This window comes from Macaca nemestrina, chromosome 14 (genome assembly GCF_043159975.1).
Source record: "Macaca nemestrina isolate mMacNem1 chromosome 14, mMacNem.hap1, whole genome shotgun sequence".
Classification (NCBI taxonomy): Eukaryota; Metazoa; Chordata; class Mammalia; order Primates; family Cercopithecidae; genus Macaca; species Macaca nemestrina.
Window position 1 is genome coordinate 82,309,345 of NC_092138.1, and position 21,989 is coordinate 82,331,333.

Below are 21,989 nucleotides of genomic sequence, written 5' to 3' on the forward strand. Positions count from 1 at the left end.
TCAGCCTCCTGAGTAGTTGGGATTATGGGTGCCCACTACCATGCCCGACTAATTTTTTTTTTTTTTTTTTTTTTTTTGAGATGGAGTCTTGCTCCGTCACCCAGGCTGGAGTGCAGTGGCGTGATCTCGGCTCACTGCAAGCTCCGCCTCCTGGGTTCACACCATTCTCCTGCCCTGTCCCAGACACTCCTTCATCTCAGAAGTGTGCAGAGTGAGGCATTAGGGAATACAAGGCCATTTCGATTACACATAAGTACACACACAGACACTCCTTCATCTCAGAAGTGTCTCCCAGCCCCAACTCCTGCCTGGCATTCTGAGACCACACAATGTGTGTGGAGGGCTGTGCTTGCTATCTCATGATCTCATTCCAGGTTATCATCTCCCCGATACTGACTTGTCTGCACCACACACTCCCAGCTTGCCATCTCCTTACCTCCACACAGACATCAGACAATCTCATTCCACATGTACCCCACCAGCCCCATGTTGGCTCCCCCAGATCCTCTTTGTATGGGGCTGGGGTTTAACAACAAATAACCATTTCCCTGCCAGAGTACTACCTGCCCAGCTAGAAGCTTTTGACAGGAAAAGGTGAGTCAGAAAGTGAGTGGTCTGTAGTCTTTGATCTTTCTGGAAGGCTGGGAAGAAGAAACAAATCCTAGTTGGGTCCCCAAAGCTGAGGCTGAGAGTTCTGCCTGGACGCTTGTGGGCATGCTTGTTCTGGCTGGCGCTAAAATGCAATGCTGGTGTTTGCTAATTCATTCACCACACTTGCCGGGCCTTGTGAAAAGATTCCTGCCAAGAAAGGAACCAGGAATCATGAGTTGGCTGAGGTGACACAGCATAAAGCTCAACTTAAACAGTTTATTGGTCTTTTATTTCTGTTCTCTTTTTTCCTTGGTTCTGGTTTTCTGGCTTTTTATTACTATTATCAGAGTGGGCATAAATTTCAGTTCAATTTAGTTCAGATACGATTCCAGCCGGGCACAGTGGCTCATACCTGTAATCCAAGTACTTTGGGAGGTTGAGGTGGTGGATGGCCTAAGGCCAGGAGTTTGAGACCAGAATAGGCAATGTGGTGAAATCCCAGCTTTACAAATTTTTTTTTTTCTTTTGGGACGGAGTCCTGCTCTGTCGCCCAGGCTGGAGTGCAGTGGCGCAATCTCTGCTCACTGCAAACCGCCTCCCGGGTTCATGCCATTCTCCTACCTCAGCCTCCTGAGTAGCTGGTACTACAGGCGCCCACCACCACACCTGGCTAATTTTTTTGTATTTTTAGTAGAGACGGGGTTTCACCGTTTTAGCCAGGATGGTCTCGATCTCCTGACCTAGTGATCTGCCTGCCTCAGCCTCCCAAAATGCTGGGATTACAGGCATGAGCCACTGCGCCCAGCTCTGAAATTTTTTTTTTTTTTTAATTAGCCAGATGTGGTGGTACATGCCTGTGGTCCCAGCTAATTGGGAGGCTGGGGTGGGAGAATCACCTGGGCCTGAGGAAGTCGACGCTGCAGTGAGCTATAATCACGCCACTGCACTCCAGCATGGGTGACAGAGAGACCCTATTTCAAAAAAAAAAAAAAAGAAAAGAAAAGATTCCAATTCCAAGGTGCTTTGCTTTGTTGCAATCACTCCCTGACAAATGCTTTCAGTTTCCTTGCTTTTTTCTTCTTCCATCAGTCACGCCTGGCATAACCCTAACCCCGAATGAAAGCAATCACTGATTTTTCCACGCCTTCCCATGAGCCCCTGAACATTGTTGGCGAAAATCACTTAACTAGACTGACTGGTTCTTCTCTAATGAACACAAACAACACAAAGGCACACATGACACTGCCCAGCAACCCCAGAGACTCTCCAGGAAATTTGCTTACTCGCAAAATTTGATGACAATTTTATCCTTTCACACAGTTCACAAGCCTCACCCGTCAACTATTCTTACCTGATGCTTCACAGATAGATTAAAATAGATTAGACCAGAGACTTTGTCTTTTTATGGCAAGACTACAAAATTTTCTGCATATGCATCCATCTTCACTTCTTTTGCTTTCTTTCTCTCTTTCTTTTTCTTGAGACAGGGTCTCACTGGGTTGCCCAGGCTGGAGTACACTGGCACAATCTTGGCTCGATGCAACCTCCGCCTCCCAGGTTCAAGCCATTCTCCTGCCTCACCCTCCCGATTAGCTGGGACTACAGACATGTGCCACCACACCGGGCCCATCTTCACTTTTCTTTCTGTGACAATGGAGGAAGGTTCTCTCCTCCTACCAAAGGTTAATGTACTTTGGTTGCATTTCTCCTAACCTTCCTAGGTTACTTGAATTACTTCTTTTCTCCTGCATAACTAACCTCTTCTGAATTAACTAGAATACTTTACACTGCAAGCAAAAAGGCAAAGGCCATCAGCAAACCAAACACTCCCAAATTTATATCTCCTGTCCAGGATGTCTTCCAACCTCCATCTATTAATAGGCTAAAGAGTCTCCTGTTCAGCCTGGGCAACATGGCAAAACCTCGTCTCTACAAAAAATACAAAAATTAGGCGGGTGTGGTGGGGTGTGCCTGTAGTCCCAGCTACTCGGGAAGCTGAGGTGAGAGGATCGCTTGAGCCCGGGTGGTCGAGGCTGCAGTGAGCTGAGATCATGCCACTGCACTCCAGTCTGGGTGACAGAGCAGAGGGAGACTCTGTCTCAAGAATTAAAAAAAAGAAAAAAAAGTCACCTGGACATTTTCCCCATGGCATCTTAAACTGTACATGTTCTAAACCGAACTGATTTCTACCTGGAACAGATGCTTCTAGCTGCATTCTCTCTTGGTTCTTTGCTAGCAAGTATCCCAACGTTGTTTAGAATAGGAACACGTCTAGCTAAAAAATTGTTAGCCAAGCTCCTTTATTGTTAGAAGTGATCGCATGGCAATTCTGCCCAGAGGTATGAGCAGAAGTTACTGGATAGGGCCTCCAGGAAAGCTTTTTAAAAGCGGGCAGAATCAACCTTCTCTTTTTTATCTGCATGGAACATGCATGGAGGTAGAGCAGCCACCTCATCATGAGGTCCACAAGCTGAGGGTGAAAAAGCAGAAGGTTAGAAGGACCCTGAGAAGCAACATCATGGGATCCCAACGTTAGTTCTGGAATGTTACAGCAAAAAAATGACACCAGTACTCGTTTTTTTTGTTTTGTTTTGTTTTTGAGATGGAGTCTTGCTCTGTCACCCAGGCTGGAGTGACAATTTCGGCTCACTGCAACCTCCGCCTCCCAGGTTCAAGTGATTCTCCTACCTCAGCCTTCTGAGTAGCTGAGTCTACAGACATGTGCCACCACACCCGGCTAATTTTTTGTATTTTTAGTAGAGACAGGGTTTCACCGTGTTAGCCAGGATGGTCTTGGTCTCCTGACCTCATGATCCGCCCGCCTTGGCCTCCCAAAGTACTGGGATTACAGGCATAAGCCACCTCGCCCGGCAGCCCTTGTTTAAGCTACTATGTATAGCAGACATTTTGTTACAAGCAACTGACCCTTAGCTATACACCACTCAAACCTACTTCTCCCTAGCCTTCCCCATTAGTAATTGGGACCTCCAGCACCAAATCCAGAGACCTGCAAGTTATCTGGGATTCTTCTCTCTTAACACCCACCTACAATCCAATCTATAGGCAAGTACTGCAGCATCTGCTTCAAAATATTCCTGTTCATGCACTTGTCTTTATCAGCTTTGCCACTATCTGGTTCAAGCCACCATCATCTCCTAAAATAACCTGAATCTGGTCCCTTTGCCTACCCCTTGCCTCTTTTCAGTCTTTTCACCATCTAGCAGCTAGAAGGAGCTTTTAAAATGCAAACTGGGCATCATTACCAGCAGATACTAAAACTTCCTGGAAGGAAATGAACTGCTTTGCTTAAGAGAGAGAGCGAGAGAAAAAAAAGAATTTGGAAATCCCCATTTTAGAAGGAAAAATTAAGAGTAGAGAGAATGGCTCTGGGTTACATCATGGATTCCTTAATCAATGGCTAAGAAATAAAAAAAAAACCTCTGAATATTGGAATGAATTAATTTTCTTGTGGAAATTGGTGAAGGAGATAAATATCCTAATGATCTTGGAACAAAATAGAGCTCACATTTTAAAAAAGCTAGCAGGACGCAGGAGGAGGCAAGCCCAGTGAGCCCACAGACATTGTGGGAGGACTTTGAACTATCATGGAACATAGAATGTGGATTTGTTCCGATTTAATCAGACCTCTGAAGGGGAGAGGAGCCACCCACAGATGGCTTTGGGTTATGTTTGCATTTTACTTGCCAGGTTGGGGGCATTGTTTAGATATCAACTGTTAGTCATGCTGAACTGTGAAACGGGCGTCATTCCTTAACTGAGGTCTTATACCTTGGTTTGTGAATTTTGTGGGAAGGGTAAGGGTGAGTAGGGCCTGCTGATTTGGATGACTTACCTGGATTTATAATCAGATGGATGAGTGGCACTTAGGAGGAACTTTTTATCAACTCTCAGTGGTGTCTTAATTTTTTCATTCAAAATAACCTAAAAACAAGCCTGGGCAATATAACGAGAACTCATCTCTACTAAACTTAAAAAAAAAAAAAAGAGTAGGGCATGGTGGTGCATGCCTGTAGTCACAGGTACTCGGGAGGCTGAAGCAGGATTGCTTGAACCCGGGAGTTGGAAGCTGCAGAAAGCTATGATCATACCACTGCACCTCAGCCCAGGTGACAGAGTGAGACACTGTCTCTAAAATAATAATTTTATATATATATATATATATATATATATTTTTTTTTTTTTTTTTTTTTTTTTGAGACAGGGTCTCACTCTGTCGCCCAGGCTGGTGTACAGTGGCATGATCTCAGCTCACTGCAACCTCTGCCTCCCAGGTTCAAATAATTCTGCAGCCTCAGCCTCCTGAGTAGCTGGGACTGCAGATGTGCATCACCACGCCCAGCTAATTTTTGTATTTTTAGTAGAGACGTCGTCTTGCCATGTTGCACAGGCTGGTCTTGAACTCCTGAGCTCAAAGTGATCCACCTGCCTCTGCCTCCCAAAGGGCTGGGATTACAGGTGTGAGCCAGTGCACCCAGCCTAACAGTAATAATTTTTTTTTTTTTTTTTGAAATGGAGTGTCGCTCTGTCACCCAGGTTGGAGTGCAGTGGTGCAATCTTGGCTTACTGCAAGCTCCGCCTCCTGGGTTCACACTATTCTCCTGCCTCAGCCTCTCGAGTAGCTGGGACTACAGGCGCCCACCACCATGCCTGGCTAATGTTTTGTATTTTTAGTAGAGACGGGGTTTCACCGTGTTAGCCAGGATGGTCTCGATCTCCTGACCTTGTGATCGACCAGCCTCAGTCTCCCAAAGTGCTGGGATTACAGGAGTGAGCCACCATGCCCACCAGTAATTTTTAAATATTTATATGAGAGGCAGAGAAATTTTGTAGGAAAGGAATGCTTTGTATGGAAGAGAGTTAAGATGCACAGACAGTAAGTGGTTCAAGGTCAAGGGGAAAAGCAAGCGCTCAGCTCAGTGTTGGTTACTTGTATCTTAACTTCCGCCCAGACTCTTGGGCTCAGGCCCAAGTTCCAGCTCAGGGAGACACCAACAAAGAAAAAAGTAAGAACTTAAACAAGTGGCTTCATTAAACTCTCTGTGACATACTGAGTAGCTTTGTTACATGAATGGGAGATGGCACCATGACTTCGACCCTATCGGAAACATTGGGATTCATCAATCTAATTACTCATGTGGAGGTACCCAAGGATACCCTTATGTTTGGAGAGCCACTGGAAGGGTTCACAGGATCCAAAATATAGTTGTATCCATGGCTAAAGTTTATTACGGCAATGTAATGAGGAAGGAGAAAGACTCAGGTAGAGCCTGGGGAAATCCATGGGCAGGCATCCTACTGCCCACTCCCTCCATGAGGAATCACACAGTGCACTCTTCCTTCGGCAAGGAAAATATATTTCCCCAGCAATAAGCATTCAATGTTCCTGCTCATTAGAGGGAAACCCATTAGAGTCTCAACACCCAAAGTTTTACTAGGGTCTAGTCACATAAGGCACCCTCTGCCTAGCATGTACCAAAATTCCAGACCCCCTGAAGGAACGTAGGTGTTCAGCATAAACCACACTATTTATACAGTTTCTAGGCAGAATGAGTCACCCTTGTCAGTTAGGGACTGGTGGGGACACTCTTCAAATCCAAGTTCCCGGACACCAGCCCAAGGCCAACGTCACAATCAGGCTTGCTATGTTAACTCTTCTGTACACCAGTACAACCCCTAGCAATAGTGAAGTCATTAAGAGGAATTTCATCCTGGAAATTTTCCACTAGAATTGCTAACGTTGTATGGTGTATGTTCAGAAGTTAGGAATAAATATGTTAAAGCTTGGCAGCTCATCTAACTGGTCTGTATTTAAGAAATATATTCAAGGAAGGGCAAAAGAAAAATAATATAGCCAATTGCAAATGAGGAAGTCATTGGTTCTTTGACTATTTGTCCCTGAAGCACGGCTGCAGATTAACACTTTCTGGTGGGTCGCTGTCGTCTCAGGGGGACAGCTGATGCACATAGACACGCAGGGAGGTGGGCACTGAGGGTGGGCTGTAAACCTGGCGCAACCTAGCTATGACATCCACTGTGACATCTAACCTGCTAGTAGAATGGTGCCAAGGAATGAAAGTAATGCAAGCTGACAGAGGTTTGGGTCCAGGAATTTCCTCTTACAGTAGAGGAACGTGGTAGAGACAGACATAGTCACAGAACCAGAGCTGTGGGCCAAGAGAAGGTTCGAAGATGAGTATTTCTGGCAGAAAGCTAACAGTAACTATTTTGAATTCACCAGGCAGTTCCCCAAGGGAAATTGCTTTCAGAAAACACTGGAGCAAGAGAATAGTGGAAGATAGTTTATACTCCTGCATCCTCCAACCTAGAATTCTAAAAGAAAAAAAAAAAACAAAAAAAAAACGAGTCCCAGAAAAAGAAAGAAGCTGAGGACCTAGGACAAATTGAACAGAGCAATGCAGCCTGGGCTGCAAATAGCCGGATACTAAAACTAGGATTTTTGCAGAGCTATCTTGGGGGTGGAAGAACCTGAACTACAGGTTAAATATGCCAGGTGATGTTCCCGAATAGAAAGTCAAGAATGAGAATCAGATCATGCAGTGTTTGGGGTGGGGCTGTATGAAATGAGCGCCGGAAGCTATAACATTTGTGCGCTTAAATAATGCCAATTTTGAAGTAAGATTTTGTCAGGGTAGAATCTGCTGTGGAAGCATGAGCTGAGCTTCCCACCTTCCCCATCCAACAATGAATTAATCCAGGGAGACACTACCTTTTCTCCATCAATCTGTATCCTTGATCCTGAATATGTGGACAATGGTAAAATTGCACAATGTGAGTTACAATTCTCTTGTGCTCCTTGAATGATGTTTTTCAACTTTTTTTTTTTTTTTTTTTGGAGAGTTTCAGACAGAAAGAGGCATTTGTAGGTTTGGATTGAATCAGATGGTTTTTCCATTTAGAAAACAAAAGGAGAGAAAAAAATAGAAACAATACCTTTGTGCCAAGAGAAAAGCAAATGGGAAAGTTAGATATAGAATTGTTATCAATATGTCTTCTTATTCAGTACAAAATACCTTGAAAACTTAGTTAATCTTGTACATTCAACAGAGTATATTCTGGAATGTTCTATTCACATGTTTCAGGAAGACTAACTTAATCTTTCTCTTTGTATTCTGTAGAATATCAAGACTTCAGCATTGTGTTCAAAATGATTAAGTCAGCTGGACACAGTGGCTCATACCTGTAATCCCAGCACTTTGAGAGGCTGAGGTAGGCGGATCACGAGGTCAAGAGATCGAGACTATCGTGTCCAACACGGTGAAACCTGGTCTCTACTAAAAACACAAAAATTAGCTGGGCATGGTGGCACGCACCTGTAATCGCAGCTACTTGGGAGGCTGAGGCAGCAGAATCACTTGAACCCCAGAGGTGGAGGTTGCAGTGAGCTAAGATCGTGCCACTACACTCCAGTCTGGCGACAGAGGGAGACTCTGTCTCAAAAATAAAAAAAGGAAAAAGAAAAAAAGATTAAGCCATCAACACAATTTTATTTTATTTGCATAGCCTTCAAATAGGAAAGTCTAGGTTCATATTTAGAGACCTTTTCCTGTCTGGCAAGAGACTTTACAGTTTATATAATGGTGAACTAAATTATACAAAACCTGAGAAGCCATGGTCAGAGATTATTGCACACACACACACACACACACACACACACACACACACAGACAGTTGTTTTTTTGATTTTTGTTCTTTTGAGATAGCGTCTTGCTCTGTTGCCCTGGCTGGTGTGCAGTGGCGTGATTTTGGCTCACTGCAACCTCAGCCTCCTGGGCTCAAGTGATCCTCCCACCTCAGCCTCTGAGTAGCTGAGGTTACAGGTATGTGCCACCAGACCCAGCTAATTTTTTTGTATTTTTTTGTAGAGATGGATTTTCGTCAGGTTGCTCAGGCTGGTCTTGAATTTCTGGGCTCAAGTGATCCACTCATATCGGCCTCCCAAAATGCTGAGATTACAAGTATGAACCACTACACCCCGCCAAGATGATCACATTATTAGTGACCAAATTCAATTTCCTATGAAACAATTGATAATTTTTGGTGAGAAAAATCACAGTTTAACAAGTATAGTTTCCCATATTAATGGTACAGTATATAGTCCTGAGGTTACAACTTCTGTTGTTACAATATAGAACATCACTAATTTTACTTAGCGAACATTCACAAAGCACTTTAGTTGTTTATAGGAGGCAGAGCATGTATAAATTTAAACTAGACAAGTTTTATCTCCCTTGGCTGAAAATTCTATCTCTGTCACTGATGTTTCTGAGCAACATTCACCTTAATAAACCACCACATTTATAAGTCACTGTGTAATCTATGCTGTCACTCCAGTGCAACCAAGACAGATGATGCTCACATCAGTACTCTCACCATTGAGTGCTGGCCATGTTTGCAGTAGCATCAGTACTTGTAGCAGTAGTAGCAACAGTGATCCTAATGGGGTATGGGTGGCATTGCTACGTTTCTTGGTAAATGCAGCCACAGAAAACAAACCAGAGTATAGAGGAGCAGACGCTGGGTACCCAAGACAACCTAGTGATAGAACACAAAGCTTTACTGGCAACTGGGGGCCTCGTGGAGCAGATGGGGACAGTTAGAAGAATGCTTTTTTTTTTTCTTTATTTTGAAATGGAGTCTCGCTCAGTCATCTAGGCTGGAGTGCAGTGGCACCATATTGGCTCACTGCAACCTCCACCTCCCAGGTTCAAACAATTCTCCAGCCTCAGCCTCCCAAGTAGCTGGGATTACAGGCGTGAGCCACCATGCCTGGCTAATTTTTGTATTTTTAGTACAGACAGGGTTTCACCATGTTGGCCAGGCTGGTCTCGAACTTCTGACCTCAGGTGATCCACCCGCCTCGGCCTCCCAAAGTGCTGGGATTACAGGTGTGAACCACCGCTCCCAGCCGTAGAAGAATACTTTTATTGTTTTTATGTTGACCTCATTTGCAACTCTAGATTGGTAATGCCTGGTAACACATATATAGTGCCAGAATGAACATCTTTGTGCATACATCCTTTTCCATATTTTGAACTCTTTCCTTAAGACAGAAAAGTATTGTGTGTCAAAGGGTATAAATACTTTCTGGGAGTTGAAACAATACCTGGGCTCTTGTAGTATAGGTATCACAATCACCAAATTGCTTTACAAAAAGCTGCCTCAATTAGGAATTTATGCAGCCCTGAGAAAAGTGTGAGCTGTCTTCTTTGACTGGTCTTGCTAAAATTCGCTATTGCAAGTTTTAGAATCATTGCTAATTTTGTCAGGCAAATGATAATTTGTGGTTAATGTTTGCATTCCTGTGATTACTCATCAAATTAAATCTTTCCATTTATCCTGACTGGTTTGATTTCCTTTTCTGAGACTGTCGATTCAAGACCATTACTATTTAAAATGTCTTTTTTTTTTTTTTTTTTTAAAGAGTCTTACTCTGTCACCCAGGTTGGAGTGCAGTGGCTTGATCTCGGCTTACTGCAACCTCTGCCTCCCGGGTTCAAGTGATTCTCCTGCCTCAGCCTCCCGGCTACCTGGGATTACAAGTGCCCACCACCACACCCAGCTAAATTTTGTATTTTTAGCAGAGATGGGGTTTCACCATGTTGGCCAGGCGGGTCTGGAACTCCTGACCTCAAGTGATCTGCCCTCCTTGGCCTCCCAAAGTGCTGGGATTATAGGTGTGAGTAACCGCGCCCCACCCTAAAATCATTTTAATTATGCCTTTTAACTTTTAAAATAATGTAAATACTTATGTAAGATATACTAATTCTTCGTCAGATTTACTATATCTACTCCCAAATTTGTCATTTGTTCTTAAATACTGAGTTTTAATGCATACCCTTACATTTCATGTAATCAACTTCATGAAAAATTTCCATCATTTCTTTTTTTTTTTTTTTTTTTTTGAGCCATTGTCTTGCTCTGTCACCCAGGCTGGAGTGCAGATCTCGGCTCACTGCAACCTCCGCCTCCCGGGTTCAAGCGATTCTCTTGCCTCAGCCTCCGGAGTAGCTGGGACTACAGGTGCTCGCTGCCACACCTGGCTAATTTTTTGTATTTTTAATAGAGATGGGGTTTCACCATATTGCCCAGGCTGGTGTCAAACTCCTGAGCTCAGGCAATCCGCCTGCCTTGGCCTCCCAAAGTACTGAGATTACAGGTGTGAGGCACCGCACCCGGCTCATTTCTTAATTTAAAAAGCCTTCTCTGCATCAACAATTTTGTTGAGTATTCACATCTCACATCTTTGTTCTTCCAGTCTGTGCTTCGTTTTGTTTTCGTGGAACACAGTGGTGCGAAGCTGGAGCTCTGAGCCAGGCAGACCTGCCTGGGGGTTATGCTAATTAGCAGATGGATATCTCCTTGAGCTTCCTATATAAAACCTTATCATAGAGAATATTTCTGAAATGCCTGTTTATGCAACTTCACAGATTATTTAGACAAAAAGTGAATAGGTGTACACTGGAGCTCTTCATCTGCAAATGTTTTTCCTCCCTGACAGAACCAACTGCCAGGTTTTAAAAAGTATGTTTAGCTTGCTCAAAAGTCCCCTTTGAGGATCACATGAGCCCAGGGGTTTGAGACCAGCCCGGGCAAGATAATGAGACCCTACCTCTACAAAAACATACAAAAATTAGCCAGAGATGATGACATGAGCCTCCAGCTACTCAGGAGGCTGAGATGGGAGGGCTGCTTGAGCCTGGGAGGTTGAGGCTGCAGTGAGCCATGATCCTGCCTCTGCACTTTAGCCTGGGCAATAGAGGGAGAACTTGTCTCCAAAAAAAAAAAAAAAAAACAAAAAATCCCCTTCACCTCCATCCTGATAGGAAGTATGCCAGGGGAATGGGTATTGGAGCTTTTTTTCAGTTTTCCCCATTTGTCTATGCAGCCAATCATACAGATTTATTTTCCCTTCTTGGGTTCTTGGTTTTAAAAAGGTGCTTCATTTATGAATTCTGAGGAAAGCTAGGGAAAATTGAAACCATTATAAACGGGAATTTAGCTTTTAGACATCTCCAACAGGCTGTGCAGGAGTGGGTAGCATCCTCTAGTGGACAATTTTGGAACTGGTATGGTCTCTGATGGGTGCATTGGAACCAGTTGGGGAGATACAGATCCAGGGTGAATCCTCTCCAAAATCTCTGCTCAGCATTTTTCTGTGGCTCTCTGATGGTCAGCAAGTAAACGGCTGCTTTGTATCCCTGATGACCTAGCAGGTCCAGTATTAAACCCGCTATGAGTGGTTTGTGTGAGCTGTGTGAGTTTTCTGCTTGCCCCAAATAAGAATGCCAGAGGAACGGGAGAATTGTAAAATGAGTTTCTCCACAAAAGTGACTGAGTGGGCTGAACAGTAAAGGACAGTGAATGTGGAAAACAAAAAAAGGGAGTGAATACAGGCAGAATTCTCTGACTCCTCACCATTTTTCAAGTGGACAGATTTTAGGAGAGGTAAGGAAGAAACATATATTAATTATTATAATATATAATATAACATAAAATAATTAATTTATTAATTAATTATTTTTATTTTTTAATTCTTTGTAGAGGCAGGGTTTTGCCATGTTGCCCAGGCTGGTCTCAAACTCCTGGGCAGGCTCAAGCAATCCACCTGCCTTGGCCTCCCAAAGTGCTGGGATTACAATCATGTGCCACCACACCTGGCTCAGATATTAACTCTCAACAACAACAAAAATGTAGACATACACCAAGAAGGCAGAAGAGAAACTCTAATCATACAAGCCTGACAAAGTTAAAGATGGGGTTGGCAATGAAATTGGTGGCAGTCCAATGCCATGAACCATGACTCACACTAGTGGGTTGCTACACTGGCAGTCCACCTGCAGTGAGAAGGACAGATTTGTAAATGTCAACAAAAGGAAGTTCAAGGGCAATGCTGGTTTTGGATTAGCTTTTTAAACTGTAATATTATTTTTTAAATGTATATGCATTAAATACATGTGCATTGAAGCATTTCTTTCTCCACTTTGAAAGGAAAGTGTATTAGTCTGTTCTCATGCTGCTATAAGGACATACCCAAGACTGGGTAATTTATAAAGGAAAGAGGTTTAATTGACTCACAGTTCCACGTGGCTGGGGAGGCCTCAGGAAACTTGCAATCATGGCTGAAGGGGAAGCAAACACGTCCTTCTTCACATGGCGACAGGAGAAAGAAGTGCCGAGCAAAGGGGAAAAAGCCCCTTGTAAAACCATCAGATCTTGTGAGAATTCACTCACTATCATGAGAACAGCATGGGGCTAACAGCCCCCATGATTCAATTACCTCCCACCAGGTCCCTCCCACTGGGTCCCTCCCATGGCATGTGGGGATTATGGGAACTACAATTCAAGATGAGATTTGGCTGGGAACACAGTCAAACCATATCAGAAGGATTTTAATTTTGAGACTTCCTGTGATGTGCGTGAATTCCCTACAATTTGCAAATGTGTCTATTCATCAAGGCTTCTATTTTGGAATAAGTATGGGTAATCCGTCCTTGACAAGTTGTCATCAAAGGAAACAATGAAAGTTAAGTTTATGGAACTCACAAGTCCATGTTGATAGAAGAAAATGTTAATTGTCTTTCATATAAATTTCCAAAGCTGTTTATCAAAACTTAGAAATGCTGTACAGACCAATCCCAATTACAAGAATCTTAGATATAGTTGTGATCAAGTTGCTAATCATAACCTGTTGTTAACCCACAAGTCCACTGATTCATTGAAGTAATTTAGCTAAAAGTTATCTGTGAAGACATTACTGTTTGCTGTGCTTCTTAGTTCTCCTTTTACATACCTTATGAAAAAATTCAATGGCTGGGTGTAGTGGCTCACACCTGTAATCCCAGCATTTGGGATGCTGAGGTGGGAGGATTGCTTGGAGCTAGGAGTTTGAGACCAGCTGGGGCAACATAGGAAGATCCTGTCTCTACAAAAATAATTTTTTTTTTTGAGACAGGGTCTCACTCTGTTACCCAGGCTGGAGTGCAGTGGTGCAATCATGGCTCACTGAAGCCTCAACCTCCCAGGCTCAAGCGATCCTCCCACCTCAGCCTTCTGAGTAGCTAGGACTACAGGTGCACTCCATTATACCCGGCTAATTTTTGTATTTTTTGTAGAGACAGGGTTTCGCCATGTTTCCTAGGCTGGTCTCAAACTCTCAGGCTCAAGCAATTCACCCAGCTTGGCCTCCCAAAGTGTTGGGATTACAAACGTGAGTCACCACGCCTGGCCCAAAAATTATTTTAAAAAAGAAACTCAAGGTGCAGATAGATAATTAAGGAATGGAATGTAGAGGCTACATCTCGAAATCCATCTGTGATCATCTAATCTTGACCTTTGGGCTAAAGAAATAGAATCAAAAGCTAGATTTCAGGTAATAGGGATTTTTTTTTTTTTGGCTTAAGATGTTATTACTCAAATAATTATATTGGTCAAAACAACCTCCCCAGAAGATTGTTCTGACTGATTGAGCATGTCCACCTAAGCAATTGGACCAGAGATAGTAAAGAACACTCAAACCTCAGCGTTTGCCTGGGTTGTAGTATGAAATGAACTAATGAATGATAAGCCCCCGATTCTTCTATTCAGCCTTGGCAAAGAAAGCCAGAAAGAAGATAGTTTTGCTCTGTGGGAAGATATCATGGGGAGAATATTATAAATGATACAGCCCTGCAGCTGCAGTTAGAGGTACATCCAGACTAAACCCTGACTTCCCTCAGATTGCAAAGGTGGATATTCATGTAGTAAGTAGTCCAGGAAGAACCATAAACAGCAAGCTCTTCATAAGCCACATTCACTTAGACATTCAACAAATGTTTATTAAGCAACTACTATATACTGGATGCTGAATACATAGTAGTGGACAAAATATATTCCATTTTATAGTTGGTTATTGCCAATAGAGAGAAATGCTATTAACTTTTCTGGGTTGAATTTGTGTGTTAATCTTGCTAAACTCTAATTCTAATAGCTTGATTGTTGATTCTGTTAGTTTTTCTAGATGCTCATATTATTTGTAAATATCTGCAGTTTTATCTCTGCCTTTATAATCCTTACACTGTTTTCTTTTCCTCGTAATGCAGACAAGAACCTCCAGTATCATATTAAACAGTAGAAAGGATATTCCAATGGCTTGTCTTTTTCCTGATCTTAAAGTGTAGTTCGCTGTAAGTCCAACTTTGCTGTAGAATTTTTATACGTAAACTTTTCAAGGTAAGAAAAATGTCCAGTATTCCTACTTTGTAATTTTAAATATCATAGTCATTAAACATTATAAAACATTTTTTTCTGTATCACTTGTGGGAACATGTGGTTTTTTTCTTTTAATTTATTATTAATTCATTGATAAATTTTCTGATTGTAAAACATCTTTACATTCCTGCAAAGGTTCTTACTGGATCAAGATGTAGGACTTTTTAAAGACATTGATGTTGGATGCAATTAGCTGTTATTTTCTTGTATTGCCCTTATCTGATTTTGGAATCAATATGACAATAACCAGTAATCAAACGAATGGGTAGATTTTGAAAATCTTCTATTTTCTTTTTTTTGTTTTTTTTTTTTTTTTGAGACGGAGTCTCGCTGTGTCGCCCAGGCTGGAGTGCAGTGGCGCGATCTCGGCTCACTGCAAGTTCCGCCTCCCGGGTTCACACCATTCTCCCGCCTCAGCCTCCGAGTAGCTGGGACTACAGGCGCCCGCCACCACGCCCGGCTAGTTTTTTGTATTTTTAGTAGAGACGGGGTTTCACCATGTTAGCCAGGATGGTCTCGATCTCCTGACCTCGTGATCCACCCGCCTCGGCCTCCCAAAGTGCTGGGATTACAGGCTTGAGCCACCGCGCCCGGCCGAAAATCTTCTATTTTCTATAGCAACTTGTTTTGTCTTGTTTTTTTTCAGGAGAGATAGTCCTGAATGGCTTTTAAGTTTCTTTAATATTAATACAAGCACTAATTTTGATATTTTATATATTTTTAGGAACTTTTACATTTCATCCAAATTTTCCAATTTCCTGTGCATATGATGACTATGTCAATATTTTATTTCAGATTCTGGTTCATAAGGTTTCCTATGGTGAGAGAGATGAAGTGAGACCTGGTTCACCTGGCAGCACTTTTCAAGCATAGTGTTCATTTTTTTAGAGTAGGATAAGTCCATCAAGGATATATCCTTGCATAATTAGTCTGACAGCTGATCTTCGCCTGGACAAGGCCTTTTGTGGTTCTTCCTGGTTCCCCTGTAGTCTGCCTTATCTTCCTTCAGGTAGGGCATGCTCCTTTATGGTGCTGGTCATGGTTAGCTACTAAAAGGGAGAAGAGAACCTCTTAGTACAGAGCAAAAGATGCAGTAATTGCATGCTTAGGAGATACAGGATTTCCATTTGGAGTGATGAAAATTTCTGGAACTAGATAGTGGTGGTAGTTATACAACATTGTGAATGTACTTAATGCTACTGAATTGTATGCTTTAAAATAGTTAAAATGGTAAATGTGATGTTATATTAATTCACAATAAATAATTTTTTAAAAAATAAATAATGAGGCCGGGCATGGTGGCTCATGCCTGTAATCCCAGTACTTTGGGAGGCTGAGACGGGTGGATCACCTGAGGTCAGGAGTTTGAGACCAGCCTGGCCGACACGGTGAAAGTCCGTCTCTACTAAAAATACAAAAATTAGCCAGGCGTGGTAGCAGGCACCCGTAATCCCAGTAACTCGGCAGGCTGAGGCAGGAGAATCGCTTGACTTGGGAGGCGGAGATTGCAGTGAGCCGAGATCGCGCCATTGCACTCCAGCCTGGGTGACAAGAGCAAAGCATCATCTCAAAAACAAATAATAAATAAAGAATGTAGAGAGCAGCTAATTACTCCTAAGGTGGAGGGAAAAGTAAACAGATATGGAACTTAGAAACTCAGAAAAAGCTCTTCCCTGATCTGAGATTTTTTTAAACTGTGATAAAATACACATAACATAGAATATACTGTTTTAACCGTTTTAAAATGTACATTTTAAAGGATATCTGGTACCTGTTAAGCATGCATTTACTACTCCTTTTGCTCTGAGGGGAGAGTGTGGTTGTCCCAGGAGCGTGCTGCCTGCTTTTGTAGGGAAGAAACTGGCCTCTGTTGAGAGCTAACAGCTGCCACCAGCTTGGTGACAAAGTAACTGACTCAAGCTGCATTAGTGTCCTAGGGCTGTTGTAACAAACAAAGTACCACACACTCGAAGGCTTAAAACAGCTAGAAATTTATTTTCTCACAGTTCTGGGGATGGGAAGTCTGAAATCAAGGTATTAGCAGGGTTGGATCCTTCTGGGGCCTCTGAGGGAGGAGGGGTTCCATGCATCTCCCCAGGTTCCTGGTGGTTGCCAGCAATCCTTGGCATTCCCCCATTTGTGGTAGCATAACCCCAGCCTCTACCTTTGTCTTCTGTGGCCATCTTCTCTTGTGCCTCTGTTTTCTCTTCTTACAATGACATGAGGCCGGGTGGTGGCTCACGCCTGTAAACCCAGCACTTTGGGAGGCCGAGGCAGGCGAATCACCTGAGGTCAGGAGTTCGAGACCAGCCGGGGCAACATGGTAAAATCCCGTCTCCACTAAAAATACAAACATTAGCCAGGGTGGTGGCACATGCCTGTAATCCCAGTTAGTTGGGAGGCTGAGGCAGAAGGATCGCTTGAACCCAGGAGGCGGAGGTTGCACTGAGGAGAGATTGCGTTACTACACTCCGGCCTGGGCAACACAGCAAGACTTGGTCAAAAAAAAAAAAAAATACACGGGTTATTGGATTAGGGTCCACCCTAATTCAGAGTGACTTCACTAATGACATTTACAAAGACCCTATTTCCAAAAAAGGTCACATTCACAGGCACCAGGATTTAGGACTTGAACATATATTTTTTGGGGACATAATTCAACTCACAACCACAGCCAGCCCCAATGTGGCAGCAAAGAAACTGGTGCTGAACAGGGAAACCTGCACGTTGATCCGTTTGCTTTGAGAAGAAAACGTCCTTCTTTTTCCAGGTTTGTAGTGCCCTTCAAGCACCCTCTGCTGGCAACGTTTAACATCCAGCCAGCTGGCAAAGGGGAAATGGACTTTGCATCGTTCCCTGGGGCAAGGAAAGGTGGGTTCAAAGCTCAGAGGCAATAAATTAATAACTGCCACATCAGGGGACCAAAGTTCTCTCTGCTTTGAAGTGAGCCTTCAGCGAGCCTCATTCAATCTTCTTAATTTTATTTTATTGTGGTCACAACACTTAACATGAGATCTACCCTCCAAACACATTTAGTTTTTTCTTTCCTATGGCTGACATAGAACTTGTTGTTGTTGTTGTTGTTGTTGTTGTTGTTGTTGTTGGAGACAGAGTCTTGCTCTGTCGCCCAGGCTGGAGTACTCTGTTGCAAACTCGGCTCACTGCAACCTCCACCTCTCGGGTTCAAGCGATTATCCCATCTCAGCCTCCCAGGTAGCTGGTATTACAGGCGCCCACCACCACACCCAGCTGAATTTTGTATTTTTAGTGGACACAGGGTTTCATCATGTTGGCCAGGCTGGTCTCGAACTCCTGACCTCAAGTGATCTGCCCGCCTCGGCTTCCCAAAGTGCTGGGAGTTGTTTTGAGACCAGGTCTCATTTTGTCACCCAAGCTGGAGTGCAGTGGCCTAATCATATCTCTGCAGCTTCCAACTCCTGGGATTAAGCAATCCTCCTATCTCGGCCTCCCAAGAATGGGACTACAGGTACGAGCCAGTGCACCCAGTAAATTTTAAAATTTCTTGTAGAGGCCAGGCACGGTGGCTCATGCCTGTAATCCCAGCACTTTGTGAGGCTAAGACAGGCAGATCACCTGAGATCAGGAGTTCGAGACCAGCCTGGCCGAAATGGCAAAACCCCATCTCTACTAAAAATACAAAAATTAGCCTCGTGTGGTGGTGTGCACCTGTAATCCCAGCTACTCCGGAGGCTGAAGCGGGAGAATTGCATGAACCAGGAGGTGGAGGTTGCAGTGAGCTGAGATCGATCGCACCACTGCACTCCAGACTCCAGACTCCAGACTCCAGACTCCAGCCTGGGTGATAGAGTGAGACTCTGTCTCAAAAAAAAAAAAAAAAAAAAAAAATTTCTTGTAGAGACAGTGTTTTGCTATGTTGACTAGGTTGGTCTCAATCTCCTGGCCTCAAGTGACCCTCTCACCTTGGCCTCCCAAAGTGCTGGGATTACAGGCATGAGCCACTCACTGTGCTCAGCCAGCCTTAACAGATTTTTAGGTGTTCAATACAGTATTGTTATCTATAGGCATAATGTTGTAAAACAGATCTCTAGAACTTAAAACTTTATACCTATTGATCAGCAAATCCCCTTTCCCCCTCCCTCCAGTCCTGTAACCACCAATCACCGTTTTATTCTTTGCTTCTATGAGTTTGTCTATTTCAGATACATCTAAATCAGGTGTGGGGCTATGACCTGGGAAGGGAAGAGTCAGGAAATTTCTTCCAAGTAGAGGAGACACTTGGGCTAAGTACTACTGTAGGATATAGGAGGTTGGAGAGAGCATGGGGAGGTGGGGAGGAATAATATTTCAGGCAGAGGGACCACTGTGAGCAAACGCAGAGCATCTGAGATCCTAAATTGCCACAAAATCCTGAAAGCTATGTGTTCTAGTCCATTTGTGCTGCTATAACAAATTACCATTGACTGGTTAATTTATAAATAATAGAAGTTTATTTCTTATAGCTCTGGAGGCTGGGAAGTCCAAGATCAAGGCCCCAGAAGATTTGATGTCTGGTAAGGGTTTGCTCTCTGCTTTGAAGACAGTGCCTGTTGCTGTGTCCTCTGGAGAGGTGAATGTTCTGTCCTCACATGGCAGACAGGACAGAAGAGCAAAAAAAGGGGGCTAGCTAGTTCCCCCATGCCCTTTTATGAGGGCGCTATTCCTTTCATGAAGGCAGCTTGTGCATGACTCAATCACTTCTCCAAAGGCCCCACCTCTTAATCCTATCACATTGAGTATTAGATTCTAACATATGAATGATGAAGGGCACATCCATTCAAACCATAGCACTCAGGGATTTGAACTCTAATCTGAGGGGAAAGTTGGGTAAAAGTTACATGGCCAAATTCGTAATGTGGGAAATTTCCTCTTTCTGAAGGCAGTGTGGGAACTTCTTCAATTTGGGAAGAAGAGCCCTGAACAAGTAGCAATGAGCATCTTTAACAGGAGCTTGCATGGAGGAAATAGACTGGGTAACCTGCATATCTGAAAGGCCTCACGGGAGGCAAGGGTCAATGAGAATCCTCAAAGGTTTCAAATATGGAAACGACATGATCCAATGCGGAGATGGTTGGCATCTACAACACATGTTTCAAACAAATGCACCATCCTACTCCATAAGTCTACTTTCCTTCTGTGTTCCCTGTTTCCAGAGTGGTACCTGGTTGCGCAAACTGGAAACCTGGGCATTATCATGACTCACTCATCTCCTTCACTCTTCCAGAGCCAACAACTAAATACTGTCCATTTTGCCTCATAAATATATTATAACTTTTTCCTATTTATTTTCCTTTCCCAGAGCCACTACCTAGAAATAGGCCTGTAGCATCTCTTACTTGGACATTTTCTTCTTCTTTTTTTTTTTTTTTTTTTTTTTTTTGCGACAGAGTCTTGCTGTGTCACCCAGGCTGGAATGCAGTGGTGTGATCTTGGCTCACTGCAACCTCCGCCTCCTGGGTTCAAGCAGTTCTCTCTGCCTCAGCCTCCTGAGTAGCTGGGATTACAGGTGCTTACCACCATGCCTGGCTAATTTTTGTATTTTTAGTAGAGAGAGGTTTTGCCATGTTGGCCAGGCTGGTCTTGAACTCCTGACCTCAGGTGATCCACCCACTTTGGTCTCCCAAAGTGCTGGGATTACAGGCTACTTGGACTCATTTATTACTGTCTTCTAATGGTCTTCCTGATACATCCCAACTCATTTTCCCAGGCAGAGTAATGGTTCTGAAATGTCAATCCGAAGGTGTCACTTTTTGCTCAGAGACCCCATATTGGCTTTCTATTGCTCTTAAGATAAGGAACAACTTCTTCAACACAGGATAAAATGACCCTTCGCAACTTGGCTTTCTTCAGTTTCATCTCCTGCACTCCTTACCTCTACTCCTAGTCATATAGGAGTTCATTTTTCAAGTTCATAGCTTTTCATTTTTTGAACTGATGCTTGTAATTGACCCTGATCCTAATAATTTCAGGTTAGGAGACGCTCCCATATGTTTCCATTAATTTTATCTCTCTCATTTTTAATATATATATAAGCATATATATAATGCATATATAAGCATATATAAACATATATACCATACAAATGTAAATAAGCATATGAAATACAAAATTATGTTATCTTATTATATATAATTTTTGTATCTCATTACATATATTTTATATATGTATATCTCTCATTACATATATAACTGTATATGTTGCTATATAGTCCCATGCAATATTTGGTGGGCTGAGGTGAGAAATAGACACATATATAATATATGTAATGAGGGAGACATATATATGTAATGATATATATATATATTCAATGAGAAATATAAAATTATAATGTATATGCATTATGTATTATAAGTACATAATGCTATATATCAGTATTCTATTTCACTTTATTAAAAGAGTTGATTATATCTGAAAGTTTATTTATTTGTTATTGACTGTCATCCTCCATCAGAATATATGCTCTCTGAAGCTGAGCTTCTTGTTTACCTTGCTCACCACTGTATCCCCAGTGCCTAAGTAACAGTGCCCAGCTCAGAGTACTCAATAAACATTTACCAAGTGAATGATAGAAATAGATTTTTTGAGACAAAGTTTTTCGTGTTGCTATATAGTCTCATGCAATATTTGGGACATACTTATAGTAAAAAAATTATTATCTGAAATTCGAATTTAGGCTGGGCACTGTGGCTCACGCCTGTAATCCTAGCATTTTGGAAGGATCGCTTGATTTCAGGATTTTGGGACCAGCCTGGGCAACAAAACGATACCATGTCTCTATGAAAAAAAAAATAATAAAAACTAGCCAGGCCTGGTGGTGGGTGCCCGCAGTCCCAGCTACTTGGGAGGCTGAACTGGGAGAATCACTGGAGCCCGGAAAGTTGAGGCTGCAGTGAGCCATGATCGTGCCACTGCACTCCAGCCTAGGCGGCAAAGCGAAACCCTGTGTCAAAAGAAAACAAAGAGAAAAATAACAAATGTAACTAAGCATCCTGTATTTTTTTCTGGCAATCCTACCCCTGGCAGACATTTGACAATATCTAGAGAGTGTTTTTTTTTTTTGTCTTCATAATGAAATATTCAATCACATAATG

The 21,989-nt window shown here is 42.8% G+C and overlaps 1 long non-coding RNA gene across 1 annotated transcript; it reads left to right on the plus strand.

Moving 5' to 3' along the window:
* Positions 1–4,821: 4,821 nt before the first annotated feature.
* Positions 4,822–21,934, plus strand: LOC105481071 (uncharacterized). The gene is made up of 3 exons (XR_986759.3): positions 4,822–15,889; positions 19,362–19,412; positions 19,778–21,934. It is a non-coding gene; the product is annotated as an uncharacterized lncRNA (long non-coding RNA).
* Positions 21,935–21,989: the final 55 nt, after the last annotated feature.